Below are 19380 nucleotides of genomic sequence, written 5' to 3' on the forward strand. Positions count from 1 at the left end.
AATCCCAGAGGCTGGGGAGGCTGAGCCAGGAGGATTGCAAATTTGAGGCCAGTTTGAGCAACTGAGTGAGTCCCTGTCTCAACAAAATAAAAATGGCTGGGGACGTGACCCAGTGGTGGAAGCACCCGTGGATTCGATCCCTAGCACCAAAAGAGGGGAGTTCATTGTTTTGCCTCAGAAATGCAGTGTGGGCCGAGCCGCGGTTAACCTGCCGATGACGAGGATGGCACTGGGCTAGGAGAGAGTGCTAGTTGCTGATGGCTGTTGCTGGGTGAGAGGTGCGGCTGGGGTTTGCGTCAGACATTGGCTGTCCCCTGAGTGACCAGGGTCCGGGGCAGATGTTTCCTCTGCACAATGCCGAGCACACAGCTGGGGAGCGTGCGGTGTCATTGGCCTCAGGAGCGTGTGAGCTGGGGTCAGTGCTGCTTGTCACCCGGCCCAGCTCCGGCAGTGACTCTCTTGGCCCAGGATGACAGCCTGTTTTCTGGCCACCACCCTCCCTCTATTTCCCTTCCTGATGGGCTGGGCCCGGGCCCAGGGCGGAACCAGCTGGTCATTTTCTCCATTTCTGATGGGTCGGACCTCTCCCAGGCTAAGCTCATCGTGCGCCTCTCCCGGCATTGCATGGGCTGCAGCCGAGCCCCAGGCAGCCTCCTCGCCGAGTCCCCGCTCCCCCCCACGCCTGGGCCACTGCTGGAGGGCCCCATCCCGTCTTAGGGCTCCACCCTGAGTCCACGGGCTTTTTCTGTCCTGCGGCCTTTGGTCCCAGGCCCGTGGTCCTTTAGCTCTACCAGCTCCTGTGCAGGGGAGGGTGGAGGCTGCCTGGCCCTGGGCTCCTGCCCTTCACTTGCCCAAACTTCCTCTCTGTGCACTGTCCTCCAGCCCCACCCTCTCTGGACCCTTCTCTAGAGGTCATCCTTCCCCCAGGTGGGTGGTGAGCTCCCTCTAGGTGCCACTTCCACTCTGTGGCCTCCTGCCCGCCCAGCATCAGCTCATCCAGGGGTCAGGCGGGATCTGCTGCAGGGACTGCCCAGCCCTCTTTTCACTGCTCTCAGCCGCAGCAGTGAATTCAGGGGAGAAACTGGATGAGAGGCGATGGGGATAAAGAAAAGACAGGGGGGCTGGAGATGTGGCTCAGCGGTAGCGCGCTCTCCTGGCATGCGTGCGGCCCGGGTTCGATCCTCAGCACCACATACCAACAAAGATGTTGTGTCCGCCGAGAACTAAAAAATAAATATTAAAAATTCTCTCTCTCTCTCTCTCTCTCTCTCTCTCTCTCTCTCTCCTCTCTCACTCTCTCTTAAAAAAAAAAAAGAAAAGAAAAGAAAAGACAGACACACAGAAAAAGCTGGGCCAGGTGGACAGCCAAGCTCTGATGGAGCTCCACTGACCCAAAGCTAGCTCAGCACGTTCATTATGGGGGTTTCATTAAAAGGTTCTTCGTGGGAAAGTTTCAGCAAAACAGACAGCATGAAGGACTTGGGCCTGGCGAGACATTAGGGTCATCTTGTTATGCTCAGAATTCTCCATTCCCGGGAGTTGGTGACCGAGCTCAAGGTTCCTATTGATACAGCTGCATGCCTTCACACCTAGTCTCCTCTGGCCAGACATCACCATAGCAACGGGGCCACCTTGACCTGCACCTTTGCACAGGCAGTTCCCAGCGCAAAAGCAGCCATGAGGGAGTCAGACCATGATTCAAATCACCACTCTCCACCGGGACCCTGGGCAGCTCCCCGCCAGGGCTGGAGCCGAGGCCTGGCACCCTGGACCCTGAGCACCCATACCCAGGCACCCACAGGTGTTCACTGTGTCATTTAACATGAGCTGTGCCCAAATGGAGCACCCTGGGGGTTTTCAGGACCCTCTGTGAGCCAGCAAGAGCTCATTGGCTTTGTTTCCTGCTGCTCAGAGGATGGGCCTGGAGCTGCAGGCCCCACTCTAGGAGACCATGTTTGTACAGGAAGATACGCTTGGTCTTCTCTGGTTTCGTTCCAGCTACAAATGTTTTAAAGTCAAACTCCGCCTTCTTCTCTATTTGTGGGATGAAGTGTTGCCCAGCTTTAGAACAGAAAATGAAGCCCATCATGCAATTATCATTTGTTCTGTTTTTATTTGGTCCTGGGGATTGAACCCAAAGGCCATTAACCACTGAGCCACATCTCCATCCCCTTTTTGATTTTTTAAATAAGTTGTTTAGGGCCTTGCTTAGTGGCTGAGGCTGGCCTCAAACTTGCAGTCCCCCTGTCTTTGCCAAGCCTCTGGGATGGCAGGCGTGTGCCACCACATCTGGCCCCATTAAGATCTTTGTAAACAGGACAATGTCATTCTCCCTGTTTGTTCCCCAGGAGCAAGTTCAAGTTCTAGCTCATGCTTGCTCCTGGTGCGGGTCCTGGTGTAGCTGCTGGGCTGTTGGCAGGAGCCAGCTGGGGACTGCAGTGTCCCCTACAGGCAGCCACTGGCTTCCCCTGCCTGCCATATGTGCCCCACAACACGTGTTTACGACCTTGATTTTCTTATATAAAACGCCATCAGGTTGTCCCAGCCAAAGTCTGAGTGCTCTTCCTGGGACTTCGAGTAGATCTTTTCAGACGGTGAATTTTTGAGGAGCGTGGGGTGTGAAGCTGCACTCCGAAGGGCTTTGCAGGTGGCCTGGCTGCTGTGCAGCCCTGTCATCAGCAGCCCCTTCTTAGGCACAGGGACAAGGATTCAGTCCCCTAGACACCATATACCTCCAACAGCCACGTCACCAGCCTCCTCATCGACAGCCCTGCTGCATGGGGCAGGGCGGGGGGACACTACACATAAGAACGGCAGGAGGGTGGCCCGGCCTGCAGGGCTGTGGAGCCCCATCACAGGCTGGGAAGCCGGCCCAGCCCACGGGAGCTGATTCTGCAGGGGCGTCACCTTTAGGCCCTCGGCGACGTCAGGCTGCCGTGTAGGTGTGAGGTTCAAGAGCTTCCCCCTCCACCAAGACTCCTGTTCACTCAGACCCCAGAATGTGACCTTGAGAGAGGGTCTTTGACATGAGTTAGTTCACCCGTCATTTGCTCTAGCCCACAGGAAACCCCCAGGGTCAGCAGAGAGGATCCCCCCGCTGGCCCTGGATGACAGCTGGGAGCCTGTCATCCTGCCTGCAGGGCCCCCCAGCCTGGCCCACAGCACTGTGGTCACCTGCACTGTGCTGTCCACCTCTCCCAGCGCCAGGCTTCCACTTCCTCCCAGCCCCACTGTGTGGGCCGGCTGTGAGTGTCCCCAGATGGCTACTATTCTGTCCCTGCACCTGGTACAAGTCCACCAGCCGGGCGGGTCCCTTGGAGCCTTGGTGTCTGATTTCAGGGCCTTCTCAGTACTTCCCTCTCCCTCACTCTTAATCCATTGTTGGTTTCAGCCACCTGAATGCTGTCCCCTCTGTCACCCTGCCCCCATTCCTCCCAGTTCCTCTCCCAGAGCTGCAGCCTTCCTCCCGGCCCTGGAGTTGCTTCTCTGAAGGGATCACCTGATGGCCGGTCCTGTGCTTCCGGACTCCTCCTGGCTCCCGGGTTTCTCCAGGGGGTGGAGGCGGCTGGGGCTGGTGGCACCCAGGGAGCTCTCCAGGGCAGGGCTGGGGAGGAGACCCCTCCCTCCTGCTGGACACCCCTCCTCCTGTGGCCACAGACTCTGCAGGCCTGAGCCCCTGTAGCCTGCACTTCTGGGCTGATTTTCACTCTGGCTGGACCGGCTCTCTGGGCTGGTCAGGCCGCTGGGCACAGTGCCCAGGTGGGCCTCGTGGCTGCAGGGCCTCTCAGGGAGGAGGGCCAGGCCTGCCGGGTTCACCCCTGTCTCAGTTGCCCTGACGCGTCCACAAGGAAGGGACACTGTAGGCCGTTCCAGCTGGGGAGACCTCACACTGGAAGCCCTCGCTCGGACGTGGTCCCCAAACGACAGAAAGCAGCCCTAAGGACCATGAGCCGCCCTGACCCTCATGTCATGCTATCCTCCTGCTGAACATAAAAAAAAAGTCACAAAACATTAACAGACAAGAGCAAGACCCCCCATGGCCCTGCATGACACTGTCCAAGCCGCAGGGTGCCCCCCCAGCTAGGGCCTGGCCCTGGGCTGTCCTGGGACAAGGCTGATCCTAGGCTACCAGAGAACTCTCCCCTCCCACAGGACTCTGCACAGAGCACCGCCCTGGCATGAGTGTCCCCAGACTCCCCAACAAAACACCACCTAGCAGAAGAGCCACAGGACCTTGCCCTGGGGGTACTTTTTGGCCCCCACTGGTTCAGACCTTCATTGGGCAGAGGGGAAGTCGGCCTGGAAAAGGGCTGTGACTCCCCAGGGTCACACAGCTAGGGAAGGGCAGTGTGACTGCCATGGGCTACCTCTGTATGAGAAGGTCAAAGACAGACTGAGGCTGAGCTCCAGTGACCACCGAGCAATACCCAGGGGTGAAGATGGACAAACAGTGGTGCTCACTGGCCATATAGGATCTGGGAAAGGTGCTCGAGGAAACACCCAGGGAGTAATGACACAGACAGAATCAGGCAGCAGAAGACCAGGACCCTCTCTCTGCCCTGCAGCTTGCTGGCTGTGTGACTATCAGCAAGTTACTGAGCCTCTCTGAGCTGTGCTTTCTCATCTGCCTGGTGGAGATTATAACCTGAGCCCCACCTGCCTTACATGGTCATCCTGAGGAAGGGAAGATAAAGGCTGCAGAAAGGCCAAACCAGCGTGAGTTAACTTCTTTGGGGGGAGGGGGAGTACCAGGAATGGAACCCAGGGGCACTTTATTACTGAGCTACATCCCTAGCCTTTTAATTTCGTTTATTTTGAGATAGGATCTCACTATGGATCCTGCTTCCCCGAAGGTTGAAGTACAACCCCAGAGAAGCTTTATTGAAAGGCTAGAAGACACTTCAACCTTGAGGGAGAAGGGGACCCAAAACACGGAATCCGTGGGATGAGGAAGTCCCATCCCTTTACACATCTAAAGTTTTCTTTGTTCTTTTACCTTCTTCCCCTCATCTCCTTCATTTCCCCTCATCCTCTGTGTGTGACTGGGAGATGCCCTGGGAAAGCCAAAAGGTGGGCGGAGTGATCGGGCAGGAAGGGGACCTGGTGAATTAATGAGCAGTGCTCTAGCAGGTCAGCAGTGGGAGGAGCTGCTTCACCAACAATTCTTCAGGAAGGGCACCGTTGGCTGGGCTTTGGGGGACATCAACATTTCCATCTCCCACCAGGCAGTCTCCAACCTCTGGGACCCAAACTAGTGGGTGGATTTTCCTCCATCTGGCCCAATTTATCTATCTCCCCTGACTACCTATTTTTTTTAAGGACACATTCATTCAGCGTCATGAGCAGACTATTGCATTTAGCAATCAACAGCATGAGTGCAAAAGAGTCTGCATTAAACCCTTTGTTGGAATGTTTACGCTTTCCACAGAACAGAACTAAAATAACCTGTTACACAATTAGTCACAAATACAGAGTTCTGGGCCCACACACATGACACTGTCTGAACCGTGTCTTTGCAGCAGCGAGGCCCGGCCACCAGGGTGCTTGGCTGAGTTCACAAATCTGTGACCTGTGGCTTCCCTGTCACTTCCTGGCTCTCCTCTCCTGAGAAGCTCTGTTTCCTGGCAGTATCAAAACCTCTGCCCCCGCCAGAGCTCCTGCTGCCGCTGCTGGAGCCCCCAGAGCCACCTGGGTCTCATGGGGTGGCAAGATGTTGGCCTCCTCCACCCTAAGGTCCAGAGCTTCTGCCTCCAGAGTCCCCCGCTTTAAGGATCCTTGTAACTGCCCAAATCACTGCAGCTTCCACCACCTCCAAAATCGCTCCCGTCATTACCAGATCCATCGTAGCCATCCCTGCTGCCACCGGAGCCACCACCACTGAAGTCCCCTCCACGGCCGGAATTGTCATTTCCACCAACACCACCTCCACCTCCACCACCACCAAGGTTCGCAGAACCACCTCGACCTCTGTGGCTAGAGGAGGCACCAGCCATCTCTTGCCTGGACCTGGCTTTCCTCACGCCACAGGGGTGGCCCTTCACAGCAGGGTCTTTCTGAATGACAGTCTTATCCACAGAGTCACGGTCATCAAAAGTTACAAAAGCAAAGCCCCTTTTCTTTCCACTGCCTCCGTCAGTCATGATCTCAATCACTTCAATCTCCCCTGCTGTTCACAATGATCTCGTAGGTGATGTTCCTCGGTGTCTTCTTTAATGCCACCAACAATCATCTTTTCCACAGTTCAGTGGGTCCCTGGTCTTTGGAAGTCTTCTCTGGAGACAGCCCTCTGATGTTCTACACCTTCCATCCACCTGTGTACGAGGTCTTGCATTCATGGTTGCAGCTGCTATGCTCGAATTCGGGACCCCCCAAAAACACAAGAGACCAAGATCGATGTAAGCAGCAAAGAGGTGTTTATTGGGAGCTAGCTGGGTCCTCCGCGCACACACACAGCAACTGGTGACGCTGAGAGGCCCAAGCCCAGGGTTTGCAGCAGTTTTATACTCTCTTTGGGGAAGGCAGGGACCTCACATACATCATAGCATCTCTTAGCAAATCATCACACACCTCGGGAAAATCAAACAACAACTTTAAAACATGATGAGCACATTCGCTGGCAGGAACAAGTTGGGTAGGGGTGATTGGTTACTACAAGAGGGGGATTCATTTGAACTGACTGGTTTAAGCCAAGAGGGGTGTTCATGCCGAACTACATGGTTTCCCAACACCATAAACTACTGGGAGGGTCATCTGACATCTCAGGTATTTCCCTGTCTCATGCTGATTGGTGGCTACAAGGGGGTTACTATGGGTCCCCACCTAGCCTGACTGAGTCAGGGACACCTGGCGCAGCAGATCTCTCCTGTTATTTGTAGATAAACATCTTAGCAGGGTGGCAATGTGCCTAGGAGTGCTCTGTGGGTCTTTCCAAGGACAAAGGTCATGTCCCTTCCTTGGACAGGCTTTGCTCTGAGGTAGAGGCTGGTTTTTCACAGCCACTTCCTCCACAGTGGCATAGATGACAAACCCAAAGCCCCTCGAGTGTTTTGTGTTTGGGTCTCTCATGACCACACAGTCCGTGAGTGTCCCCATTGCTCAAAATGGCTTCTCAGTCTCTCATCAGTTGTTTTAAAGCTCAGTCCTCCTATGAATAGCTTCCACAGCTGTTCGGGCTCTTTAGGGGACTCTGATTTAGACATGAGGCAGCAGGAAGAGAGATTTTAATGATGCTTTCTCAGCAGCGTCCACGGGTAGAAAGGACCTGACTACCTATTTTTAATTCTGGCTTCACTAATTTGCTGAGGTTGGCCTTCAACTTGCAATCCTCCTGCCTCAGCCTCCCCAGCCGCTGGGATTACAGGCGTGTGCCACCGCGCCCAGCAGTTAATATTTTTGTTATGACTTTTGTTTAAGATATGGTGCCTGTCCTCAAAGAGTTACAAGGCATACTCAACAATGACAAAGACAGTGCAGGCTCAATGCCAGAGAAGTAGCATGGATGAGACACCCCCCACAGCTGTAAGTTGGGCTGGCTGGGCGATGAGGGGCTACCTGCTTGTCACTGCTCCTTGCAGCTCAAGAGCTTCAGAATGGGTGGAAAGATTATGAAGGATTTGGGTTGCCTGTCTAAGAATTTGCACCAATTCCTTAGGGACTAGGGAGCCACTGAATGTTTTTGAGGAGCAGAGTGATAAGATTGGTGTTCCTAGAGATGTGACTCTGGGGGCAATTGAGGGGGTGGTGGAGGCCAGGAGACTGGCAGGAGCCCAGCAGTGGAGGCAGATGAGGAGCTGAGGATGAGAACCAGGGCAGACACGGAGGACCCAGTGGGGAGCTGAGCACTAGGAGACTGCTCACAGGCAGAGGGCGTTGTCCAGAGCAGTTCTCAGCTGCCCAGCAGGGGGCAGACGTGTCCAGGGGCTGGAGCCTTGAGAGGAGAAGGATTGCCAAATAACACCCCCTGCAGGAATCCACCCCAAGGCCAAGAAGGCTCCGATTGGCCCAGTTCCTGCGTCTTGGATAAGTTATAACAAAGATCAGAATTTGGGGAATGGGAATTAATTGTAATGGGAAGCTGGACCTGAAGGCGGCCCTCCCACAGCCGACCCAGGCACCCAGCATCCAGGGCAGGGGTGAGAAGGGAAGAGCAGGAGAGGAGGCCAGAAATCAGGGGCCGGCTGGCAGCTGCTGAGGGTTGGGGAGCGGCCAGGCCTCCCAGGTGGTTTTGAAGAGCTGCTGGGCTCAGGCCATTCCTATCTGAAGAGGGCCCTGGGCTCAGAGGGGGCCCCATAGACGCACCTGTGCAAATTGGGGCAGGGCTGGAGCTGCTCTCTGGGATCCAAGGGGCTAAGTTCATAAGGTGCCGTGTCCTTGGAGATCCGCCCAGAAGGCCCCTGAGCTGGCGGCCTGGCCCAGGCCTGCCCAGTGCCTCCCTTTCCTCTCCCGATGGCCCAGTGCTTCCCAGCAGTGGAATGCCCCCCCGTGTCCTTCCGGATCACCGCAGCCCACAGACGTAGCCTGGGCTGCAGGGCCGGCGCCCGTTGCATGGAACCCAGAGAAACTTTTCCTTTTGATGTTGCTGGTGATGACCCCAGGCCCTGGGCATGCGAGGCAAGCGCCCTACACGGACCCCCACCAGGCGCTTTCGCTCCTCCTCTCCTTCCTGGAGACCCGGTCTCACTGAGTGGCCAGGCTGCCCTCGGCCTCTGAGGCACTGGGATCAGGGCTGTGACCACCACACGAGGCCCTCTGAGGGTCTAACCCTATAAAAAGTCGCCAGGTCACAGCGAGGTGAGCAGATGGAGAGCAAGGGGGGTGGTGGCCAGGAGTGGGCCTGGGAGCTGAGGTCCGCGAAGGTGGAGGTGGGAGGGGTCGCCCTGCAAGAGGGAGGGCCGAGAGCCCAAGGGAGCCACAGGGTGGTGCCCGGGTCGCGCGGCTGAGATTCCAGGGTGCCTTTGGATTCACAACTGGAGGTTCCGTAGCAAGGGCAATGTCACCGAGTGGCATCAATGTCCCCAAGGAAAGGGATCATCCGCATAGGCAAGCCTTTCCAGGAGGGTGGCCAAGGGGGGAAGACAGGGGCTGTGCTCCCAGTGGGTCCATTAGGGTTCCTAAGCTACTTCTGTTCCCTGTCCCAACATTCACGGGTGCCCTCTGTGTGCCGTGAACTGTCCTAGGTGCTGGGGACACTTGGTTAAATGGGACGAGAAGGTCTCTGCCCATGGAAACGGGAGGAGAGAGCGTTCTGTGACCAGCTTTATGGAGGCATAATCGACATGCCATAAACTCATTCGCTTTCAGTGTGCAACTCAATGATTTTTAGAAAATTCACAGAGTTGTGCAATCATGAGCACAGTCCAGTTCTGGAACATTTCCACTGCCCCAACAAGGTCCTTCATGCTCCTCTGCAGTCACTCCTTGTTCCTACCCCAGCCCCACAGCGCAATCCCAAAGCCACTGACTGTTTCTATATTTGTCTTTTCTGGAAATTTCCTGTGGCATTCTGGTTTTGAGGTTGATGCCTGCTGTAACATGAATCGGCATTTTGTTCCTGCTTTGGGCTGAATGGGATTCCATCATCAATAGATAGGTCACATTTTCTTTCCTTCCCCCCACCCGTCGATGACTGCCGCAATCCCGCTGCAGCAAAATAAGGGGGGAGGGGGTGACGAGCAACTTAAGGGCTGAAATGGTGTCCACTATTTGGCTATGGTGAACAGATCTGCTATGAGCATTTGCACAAGTCCTTGTGAGTGTTTTCACTTCTCTTGAGCAGACACCTTGGAGCGGTCTTGCTAGGGAAGGAGACATTTCAGGGTATAAGGAGGACGGAGCGGTGCCTAGGCTCCCTGAGCCCTGGCCAGCAGGGTGAGGATGGGCCACCTCCACAGCTTCTGCTCACTTGCTGATCTGCTGCGTATCCCTGTCTCCCAGAGGAGGCCCGCCCCACGAGGGCAGCCCCCGGTCTCATTCATCAGTCCTCCCTAGGGCTTAGAACAGTGTCTGGCACTTAACAGGTGTTCAATAAACCTCTGACTTCAAATCCTAGGCTCTGGAACGGGCGTCCCTGGGGAATACCTGTCCACCTCCTGGCCAGGTGATCTGACCTGGGCTCTCCCATCTCTGTTCCTTGGGGATGGTGACATGAGAATGACAGGTATCCCTACCTGCCAGATGGGCAGCAGTGGTGACTGACCACACCCCCCTGGGCCTGAGCCAGGCCCGGGTTCCCTCCCTGCTATTCTTAGCAGCCATGATGACAAGCCTGTTGTCGAGAGCGGCCCCTCCCCGACCCACTGTCCCCTGGACAGGCAGTTTCCAGACCCTGCCCACTGCCCTCTGACTTCAGAGAAGGGCAGCCCGGCTGGTGGAGCCAGGATGTGGGTGTGTGCCAAACCGGAGAGGCTCAGGGCTGGGAGAGCCCTGGGCTGGGTGAGGGCTGAGTCACAGCCATAAAGCTGGGGGTGTGTCCTGGTGACACCAGACACCCACTTCCGGCCCTGAGGGACTGTGTCTCAGGCCTCCCAGGCGAGGAGCCCTCACAGAAAGCCTTTGAGAAATACAGGAAACGGGACCAATGGAAATTTTTGCATAACAGCTGCTCAGCCGGGAGCTCCCTTCTGCTCTGGAGGTCTTTGACCTGTACCTGGTGTCACCTGTCACTCGGCCTGGGCCTGGAGTGGCTTTCCCAGTCACAGATGCAGCAGAGACTTCAGAGTCCCCTGCCGGGCCCTCCAGGCCCAGCAACCCCTGCCCCCTCCCGCCAGGGCCACCGCCATGAGGTTCCTGTTCCTGGCAGGCTTCCTACCCCCCCCCCAGCACTCGGTGGAGACCTTTCCCTGAGGCCCGAGGCCTGCCTTCAGACCCAGCACCTGTCACTGTCCTCTGCCTGTCCTTGACACTCAGGCCTTGGACACCCCTGGCGCGTTAGTGGGTGCTCCACGCTCACCCCTCTGTCTCCAGCCACTAAATAAATTGTCCACGCCCCGCCCCCACCCTTGGGAACAGTCATCTGATGACCTCAAACAGTTCCACTGACCTCCACTCACAGTTGCCCAATCTCTCATAGGGACTTTTTCGTGGCCTTATGACAAAGCAGCCTGCCGCGGGCCAATAGCACTGTCCTTGGTGTTTACCAAGGATTTGGGAACTTAAGTCCACACAAAAACCTGTGCCCAGGGCTGGGGCTGCGGCTCAGCGGTAGAGCACTTGCCTGGCATGTGGGAGGCACTGGGTTCAAGTCTCAGACCACCTATAAATAAATAAAAAATAAATAAAGGTCTATCAACTAAAAAATATTAATAAAACAACAACAAAAAAAAAACTGTGCCCAGATGATTGTAGCAGCGCCTTTGATAAGTACATGTTTAAAGAAACCAACTGGGCACTGTGGAGCACGCCTGTAATCCCAGAAGCTCAGGAGGCCAAGGCAGGAGGATTGCAAGTTTGAGGTCAGCCTCAGCAATTTAGCGAGGCCCTAAGCACCTTAGCAAGATCCTGTCTCAAAATAAAAAAGTAAAAAGGGCTGGGGAATGTGGTTCAGTGGCTATGCACCCTGGGTTCAATGCTTTTCGCTATAGCGCTGAGAAGGCTCCTGGCCACGGGCCTGTCCTTCCTCTGAGCTGCTAACAGAACTCACCACCCCTTTCTTCTGTCCCCTGAGGCCTCAGCCCTCACAGGACTCATTTGTTGGCTGACTTGTTTTCCTTCCTCTCCTTCCTGCCGCCTTCTCTTTCTTTTGATTGAACCCTGGGCTGCTCTACCCGGGGCCATAGCCCCAGCCATTTTTATTTATTAGAATAAATAAAAATAAGATCTTGGAATAAGATCTTGCTAAGTTGCCTGGCCTTGAATTTGGATCCTCCTGCCTCAGCCTCCCCAGTCACTGGATTATAGGTGAGAAGTCTGTTTTTGTGACAAACCCCCTCCTGTGGTAAGGACATTACTCCACTCACGAGGGGGGAGCTTCCAGACGTCCCAACACTGTCACACTGGGGATCCAATTCTCAACAGGTGAATTTTGGGGGGGTCACATTCAAAGGATAACACCCAGACTCTTATGCATGGCCTCAGGCCCTCGTCATCTAGATGAGGAGAGGATGCAAGTATTAAAAAAAAAATGCAGACGTTACACAACTGTCGTTTGACAAAGAGAGCAGGAGAAGAGGGAGGGGAGGGGACTTCTGCTCACTCAGAAATTGTGGCTGCAATGCCAGAGGTGGTCTGGGGTCTTCTGGAAGGTTCTTCCTCACCTTTGTCTGGGTGGGCGCGTTAGCAGTTGGGGTGGGGCTGAGGGGTCCGAGCCAGGAGGTGGGAGAGGGCTCTGCTTAACCAAAGCCTGCGGGAGTCCGGGCTTCTCTCTCTGTTGGAGACTCAGCACAGCGAGGGGCGGTGTTACAGGTGTGGCTTTGGCACCCTCTGAGAGCTGCATGACCTTTACCTCTCTAAGCCTCCGTGTCCTGGGTGCAGAGTGGGTTGTGGCTAGGTAGAAAGCACTGAGCTCCGAGGGGGCCAGTTCAGCTCTGCAGCTCTTCCTGGGCTCACCCTGTCCTGCAGGGTCTGTCCCAGAGGTGGCTGACCCACGGGCTGCATGCATGAGTGAGTGGGGAGCTGTGCCCCAGGAAGGGGCCGGCGCTGGTGTCCGGTTCTGGGCACGAGCAGGAATGCCCAGAGCTGTAACTCACCCAGGCCTGGCTTGGCAGGCGGACAGGCGCTGCCCGGTGTCCAGGCCTACTCCCATCAGCCCTAATGAGTGCACGTGCTGCAATCTGAAACCCTGCCCCCGGCTGGAACCAGTTGCACAGAGAATAGAGTTGTCACAACAGGAAGGGTGCGTCCAGAGCTGCAGAGGGACATGGGGGTGCAGCTTACTGCACTCCAGGCCCCTGGAGCAGCTGGGACCCAGATGCCTGGAAGAAGGCTACTGAGAGGTGCCTTTGGCAGGGCACTGGGTGAAGGCCCTTCTGGCCACCCTGACTGTGGTCTGGAGCTGTAGGGGAGACTGTGCACTTGTGCTCTGGCACTTTACCCTCTCTGTCCCTTACTTGTCCCTCAGACACCCTCCAAGTCCTTCTTTTTTCTGAGGAGCTGCTGAAAGTCCTCTTCCCAGAAGCCTCGCTCAGCCCACCTCTCGAGCACAACCCCTCTCCGGTCTCCACCCGCCAGGAGTCACTTGGAAGTGGGGGTGCTTCTTAATTCAGGCCTAGTGTGTGTTTCTGGTGAATTAAACCAGATAGAAGAGGGAGAGAGTTTGGTTCATTGAGGGAAGAACTAGAGAAGGAGCCTGGGGGCCCAAGTTTGAGGGGGGCCTCTGTTCTCTGGGAGCCCCCTGGCAGTCTCCTGAGTTCCCTGGGCCTTGGCTTCCTCACCTGGAGGCAGGGTAGACCTCCCTCCCTCCTCTTGGGGTCCTCTGGCTTTGCTGTTCTGTGGCCCCAGATGCTCATCAAGGCCTTGTCCTGCCACTCTCTCTGACCTGCCCACTGCTGCCCAACAGGACACTTTGATGTGAAATTGTCACCCTGTTCTAACTTTCTGACCACACTTTATGTCTACTCTCTATCATTCATGCTCCTGAAGAGGAGGGGAATCGTCCTTCATCGGTGTGGGGGCACACCCCTAGGTCAGGTGACTCAAATAGATGGTAGGCTTGGGCCTACCATCGCCTAGACCCAGAGGCAGGTGGAAGCGGGTGCCATGGGCAGTCGTCTGGGCAGGAGAGTTGCTTAAAAGGGACATGGAGTTGGCCTCCCCACCTTCTGCCCCCAGGGGCTACTTGGGGTGGAATGTGGGTCTCAGACTAGGTCTGGAGGATCTTGCAGAGGAGGGCAGGAGATGAGGCTGGGCAGGACTGGAGCCTGGGAGGAGCAGCTGGCTGTGGGTGTGGGATGCAGGGGCTGGGCAGAAGCCTGGAGCGGGGGAGGGGGCTGCCTTCCTCTGCCCCCCCCCATAACAGCTGGGAGAGGGTACAGACCTGAGCCCCAAGCCCAACTCCACTGCCACTCGCGGCAGGAGGCCTCAGCCACACTCCTCCTGGGGCAGGCGGTGTGGGGGGCGGGCAGGAGCCACAGGTCTGAGCTGTGGGCAGGGCACTTCATCCACTTGAGGTGGCATGGTCACAGCACTGGTGGAGAGAGCACTGACTGTGTGTAGCATGGCCTACAGGAGGAGAGGGACTCAAATGCATCTTTGTTTTTGGTTTTTGTCCCAGAATGGCAGGAAGATATGTCATCTAAACCCTAGGCTCAGGTTTATGGAACAATTTTCTCTTTTCCTCCCTTCCTCTCTCTCTCTCTCTCTCTCTCTCTCTCTCTCTCTCTCTCTCTCTCTCCCTCCCTCCCTCCCTCTCGTTCCCTTTCCCCCAGTATGAAGGGTGTCTGTGCTTATGACAGTCTATGGAGGCCATCTTAGGAAGCAGACAGGAGAGGGGGACCTCAGCCATGGCTTTCTCCTGCCCAACACTGGCACACGAGTTCATTTCCTGTGGCTGTGGTGACAAAGTACCACCAACTGGATGACTTACAGAAATTTACCTTTCTAGTTCTGGAGGCCAGAGGTTCCACATCAAGGGCAGACAGGGACCTTGGTCAGGAGCTATTCAGGGGACGAGGGGGTCCTGGAAGCCAACAGGGATCCCACTCTGAATCCTTTTTCAGGGTCCTGGATTGAAAGGCACCCTGCGGTTGTTATGCAGCAGCAGAAGGTGCTGGGAGAAAGAGTTCCTGAGGGAATTGATATTTTTTCAGGTATCCAGTAAATCTCGACTTTGTCAGGTCTTCATTCTAAGTTGCAAAAGGTCAGTTTGGAATTCTTGACACTTGGCTCACGTTGGTACAAATGGTAACATTGTAACCTTAACCCCAGCAAAAGAGATTTTTCACTTAGTAAAAGTTAGACAGTAACCATCCAGATTTGGCCCTCAAACAGCAGGAGGCAGAAGAAGCAACTGAGGAACTCCTGAGAAGTCGGGTGATCCTGGTTCCGGGCACCCTGGTGATGCCCCCTGGGGAAGCCCTGTCCACTTGAAGTGTCATATCCCACTGCCTTTGGGTGGTGCAGGCTCCAGTCGAAGGATGGCATGTGTGTGAGCGAAGTGTTGTACTCGCTGGTACAATTTTATGTGAGCAGAGCACATAGGCCAGGGAACAAACGAAAACAAAGCAAGAAAGGCTGCAGCAATTGCCTCCTAATCAATGACACATTCCTGAGGAATTCAGATTTTTACACACTTGGCAAGGAAGCTTCATTCCTAGGTACATCCAGAAATCTATCCCTCCAGCTGCAACAGTTAACTCTTTGGTGTCTGCAAGATATTAACATGAGAAGGACATGTTCTGTTTTTCCTTTCTTTCTTTCTTTCTTTCTTTCTTTCTTTCTTTCTTTCTTTCTTTCTTTCTTTCTTTCTTTCTTTCTTCACTTAATCTTATTTATTTATTGGTGCTGGGGATTGAACCCAGGGCCTGGTGCATGCTGCACATGCTCTTTACTACTGCACTATATCCCCAGTCCTCAACCACAAGTCTTTTTTTTTTAATATTTATTTTTTAGTTTTAGGTGGACACAATATATTTTTATGTGGTGCTGAGGATGGAACTCAGTGCCTCATGCATGCTAGGCGAACACTCTACCACTGGACCACAACCCCGGCCCGTCAACTACAATTCTTAAAAAAGTCGAAGCACTTTTACAAAAGGTGTAGGGGTCTTGGAACACAAAGAACAAGTGGAGACTGTGTCAGGTCCCATTCCAAGACCACTGCAAGTTTAAGTTCAGGCAGCTGCAGTGACTTGCCCAAGGGCCCTAGCTGGAGAAGGGCAGAGGCTGCAGGGGGCTGTAGGCTGCCTGAATAGGGTTGAAGGAGGTGGCTGGGCTGAGATACTGTGAAATGTTCCCAGCCTGCAAAGAAAGGGGAGCTGCATATGAAAACTACCTGGATAAGCTGCTGGGATAAAAGGTGCCCCAACCCAAAGAATTTAGCAAACAGTATCAAACTGCTGGGCTCCAGAAAACAAGAGGAATTTTGTTTCTTTTGAGGAGATGGGGAGATAAGAAGAGGGGAGTGTGAAAGGAGCCAGATGCTTGCAGAGCAACTGTATTGCTGCATGGGTCACATGACCAGTCAGTGACCCCCTCATCCCTGGGGCCAGGAGGCCAAAAGGGCTTGATGCCTTTCTGTGGCTTCCAGTTTCCAGGACCCCTGAAGGGATGTGTAACAGCAGAAGGGTGATGGTGAGGCCAGTGAGCACTGGGCACAGGAAGAGCAAGAGGCCACAAGAAAGACTGGTGCTCAGAAACCTGGGTGGCACCTCTGGATTGCTCAGGGCATGGCTCTGCAGCACCAGCTGACCTTAGGCAGGTCTTTAGGGCAGGGAACCCAGCTGATGCCTGGGTCCACTCAGGTGGTCTAGAAGTCCCTGTGGACAGAGTCCCCGAGAACACATGGGACTTCTTGGCAGTGGTTTGTCTTATCAGGTTCTTTACTTTCTTTCTCAATTTGTGTATGTGTGTATGTGTGTGTGTGTGTGTGTGTGTGTGTGTGTGTGTTTGCTGCTGGTTGGGGATCCAACCGAGGGCCTCACACATACTAGGCAAACTTTCTTGGTTCTTTTCTTTTTGGTACCAGGGATTGAACCCAGGGATGCTTAAGCACTGAGCCTCATCCCCAGACTCCTTAATATTTTATTTAGAGAAAGGGTCTCCCTGAGTTGCTTAGGGCCTGGCTAAGTTGCTGGGGCTGGCTTTGAACTCTCAATCCTTCTGCCTTAGCCTCCTGAGTCCCTGGGATTACAGGGGTGTTACACTGTGCCCAGCTACTTTCTCAGTTCTTATAAGGACAATGCAACAGAACAGTCTAGAAGGTGAACAACCACTATTTCTTTGTGACTCTTCTAGTTCCTACCCATATGCAGTAATAATTAGAGAGTTTCCACCATTTTTAAATCTATCCTGCTTTTACTTTTTTTAAAGACACTTATTTATTTATTTTTATGTGGTGTTGAGGATTGAACCCAGTGCCTCACACATGTTAGGCAAGCACTCTGCCACTGAGCCACAATCCTAGCCCCTGCTTTTACTTTTAACATTTTAATTCCAGCATTTTTCATATTGCTACAACAGTCCTCATTACCATTCTCACACGGTGATGTGGGACCAGCATAGGCCCCGGGTTTGGTCCAGAGGATCCGGGCTTCTAGTCCTGGCTCTGCCATTTGCTCTTAACATGATAACTTCATGTTATCCCCAGCAAGTTATCTGGCTTCAGTTTCCCAACCCTCACTTGGGCATACCCTTACCATCCTCTCTCACCAGAATGATGTTCAGGAAATGTTAGCCCATTTGACTCACTATTTCCCTCTGTACACAGAATGGGGTTAATATCCTACCCTACCAAGCAACGTTTTTTTTTTTTTTTTTTTTTGTGCTGGAGATTGAATCCAGGGCCTTATGCACGCTAGACAAGCCCTCTACCAACTGAGCTATACCCCCAGCCCCACTATCAAGCAAGTTTAGTGTGAGAATGAGAAAAAATGTGGGTATCTTGCCATCGAGATGCACTCTTGGCCCTGTTTAAATTAAGCTGGCTCAAGTGGATACATTCAGAGTTTTCTACGGGAAGAAACTTTCTGAAAGTCTACCTTCCCCGAGCTCCCAGTCAGGCACGGTGCTGCCCTGCTGCAACCCCACCCCTAGGAGCTGGTTCAAGCCGCAAAACGCGCGGACCAAGGTCTTCCTGAGGCTGCAGATCTTGACCCCCTCAGCCCTCTCAGTTCTTTAGGAAGGGACTCCCGCTTTGATTGATAGAGGAAGCAGCCAATGCACGCTCAGGGGAGGCCCCTAGAGCTCGCTAGGGGGCGTGCCACCTCCTTGCTCCCCTGGCCCAATCCGAAGCTTCAAAGGGGCTGTGGGGCGGAGCTCGGCGTCTGGCAGCCAATGGGGCGAACACAGCGGGCGCGGCGGGGGCGGTGCTGTGGCGGCTGGCGGCAGAAGCGGCCGCTGCGGGTCTGGGCAGGGTTGGGCAGCGCGGCCGGAGCGAGCGGGGAGCTGGGGCCAGAGACCGAGCCGTGGCTGGAGACGCCGTCACGGTAGGAGCTGGGTGCGCGGCGCGTCCGGAGGCGAGCTGCGCTCCGCGACGGTTGGGAGCCAGGGCGGGACGCGGGGGCGCGGGTCGGCGGCCGGGCCCGTGCCTGACAGGCCGCCGCGCAGGGGCCGAGCCGAGCTCCGCGCCCCGGGAGCAGCTGTGGAGCCGCGTCGCGCGGAACTTCCCTTCGCCGTGGGAGGGGGCGTGTGCGGAGGAGCCGGGGCCGCCGGGAGAGGACGCCGCGGCCAGTGGGGTGCGCTTGCGGGAGGAGTGGGAGTTGGTGAGTTCTGGGGCGCGGGGCGCGCTGGAGAGGAGTCCGGAGCAGCGCCGTCCGGGCCCACGGGCCGCTCGCGGGGGGCTCTAGGCAGCCGCAGAAGTGGGAGGTGGGCGTCTTTCAGGAGTCTGAGCGGAGCAGGGGCGCGATTGGAGAGAAGGCGGAGAGTCCCAGGGGCCCGCGGGTGGGCGAGGGGTGCTGGGCAGCGGGGCTGGAGGAGAGGTGTGGCCGGGGAGCGCCAGTGAGCGGGCAGGAGCCGCGGATGCGCCCATTCTGGGCTCTTTGATGACCGCCCTCCATTTCCTTCCTTTCCACCCTCCCTGTCCTGGCTGTGTGTGCGTGTGTCTGGGGAGGGTGGGAGAGCAAAGCCCTTCCATGTCAGCAGGACCTAGGATTGGGGGACAAGCAGGAGAGGCTTGAGTGTTTGCCCATTTGACTCTCCAAGTCTCTCCAGACTCATTGAATCCCAGATGGGGACTCTTGCTCTTTCTCTGGGGCTTGTAAGCTAGTTTATCCTGAGAGGTATGGTAGCTGCTGAATTTTAGCGATTCATTCAGTTTCGCTCACTCAGAGTCGGATTTTCTTTCCAGAAGGAGAGCAAGCTGTGCTGTCTCCTTGGGATCAGTACAGCCCATCTTTGGTGCCCCAGGGAGGCCACGCTCTGATAGGGTGCCTGAGGGAAGGTGGCCTTTGGGTGGGGTGTACACATCATTCCTGGGTCTTGCCTCTTCTCCTTTACCCCAACTGTCCTGAGTTTTTGTGGTCAAGGAGAGTTGGCAGCTCACAGTCTCCAAGGCTACTCATTATACTGTTTACCAAACACTCCCTGGCTGTCCTGATGAAAATCAAGAGACCAGCTCAAAGAATTTAAACCTGAGCTGCGGATGTGAGCTCACACTTTCCTTCCCTCCTCTTGGGTTCCTCTCTTTGCAGTTATTTCAGAATGCTGAAGTTCTGTTTTAACCCTCCTAGGATTGCCAGCTTGGATCCCAGGGAGAGGGGACCAGGTGGGTCTTATTGAGTGCTAGCCCTC

At 55.1% G+C, this 19380-nt stretch overlaps 1 protein-coding gene and 1 pseudogene across 2 annotated transcripts in view; one reads left to right on the forward strand and one right to left on the reverse strand.

Moving 5' to 3' along the window:
- Window positions 1-5554: 5554 nt before the first annotated feature.
- Window positions 5555-7199, reverse strand: LOC113186779 (heterogeneous nuclear ribonucleoprotein A1 pseudogene; annotated as a pseudogene).
- Window positions 7200-17990: 10791 nt separating this feature from the next.
- Window positions 17991-19380, forward strand: part of Pacsin2 (protein kinase C and casein kinase substrate in neurons 2) — a 113221-nt gene continuing 111831 nt past the window's right edge. The window contains exon 1 of one of the 2 annotated variants that reach the window (XM_026394313.2): window positions 17991-18077. The gene's annotated coding sequence lies outside the window, so the exon portion shown is untranslated. The remainder of the gene's footprint in view (window positions 18078-19380) is intronic. The other variant, XM_026394314.2, reaches the window with a different exon arrangement.

The sequence above is a fragment of the Urocitellus parryii genome, chromosome 5 (assembly GCF_045843805.1).
Source record: "Urocitellus parryii isolate mUroPar1 chromosome 5, mUroPar1.hap1, whole genome shotgun sequence".
Classification (NCBI taxonomy): domain Eukaryota; kingdom Metazoa; phylum Chordata; class Mammalia; order Rodentia; family Sciuridae; genus Urocitellus; species Urocitellus parryii.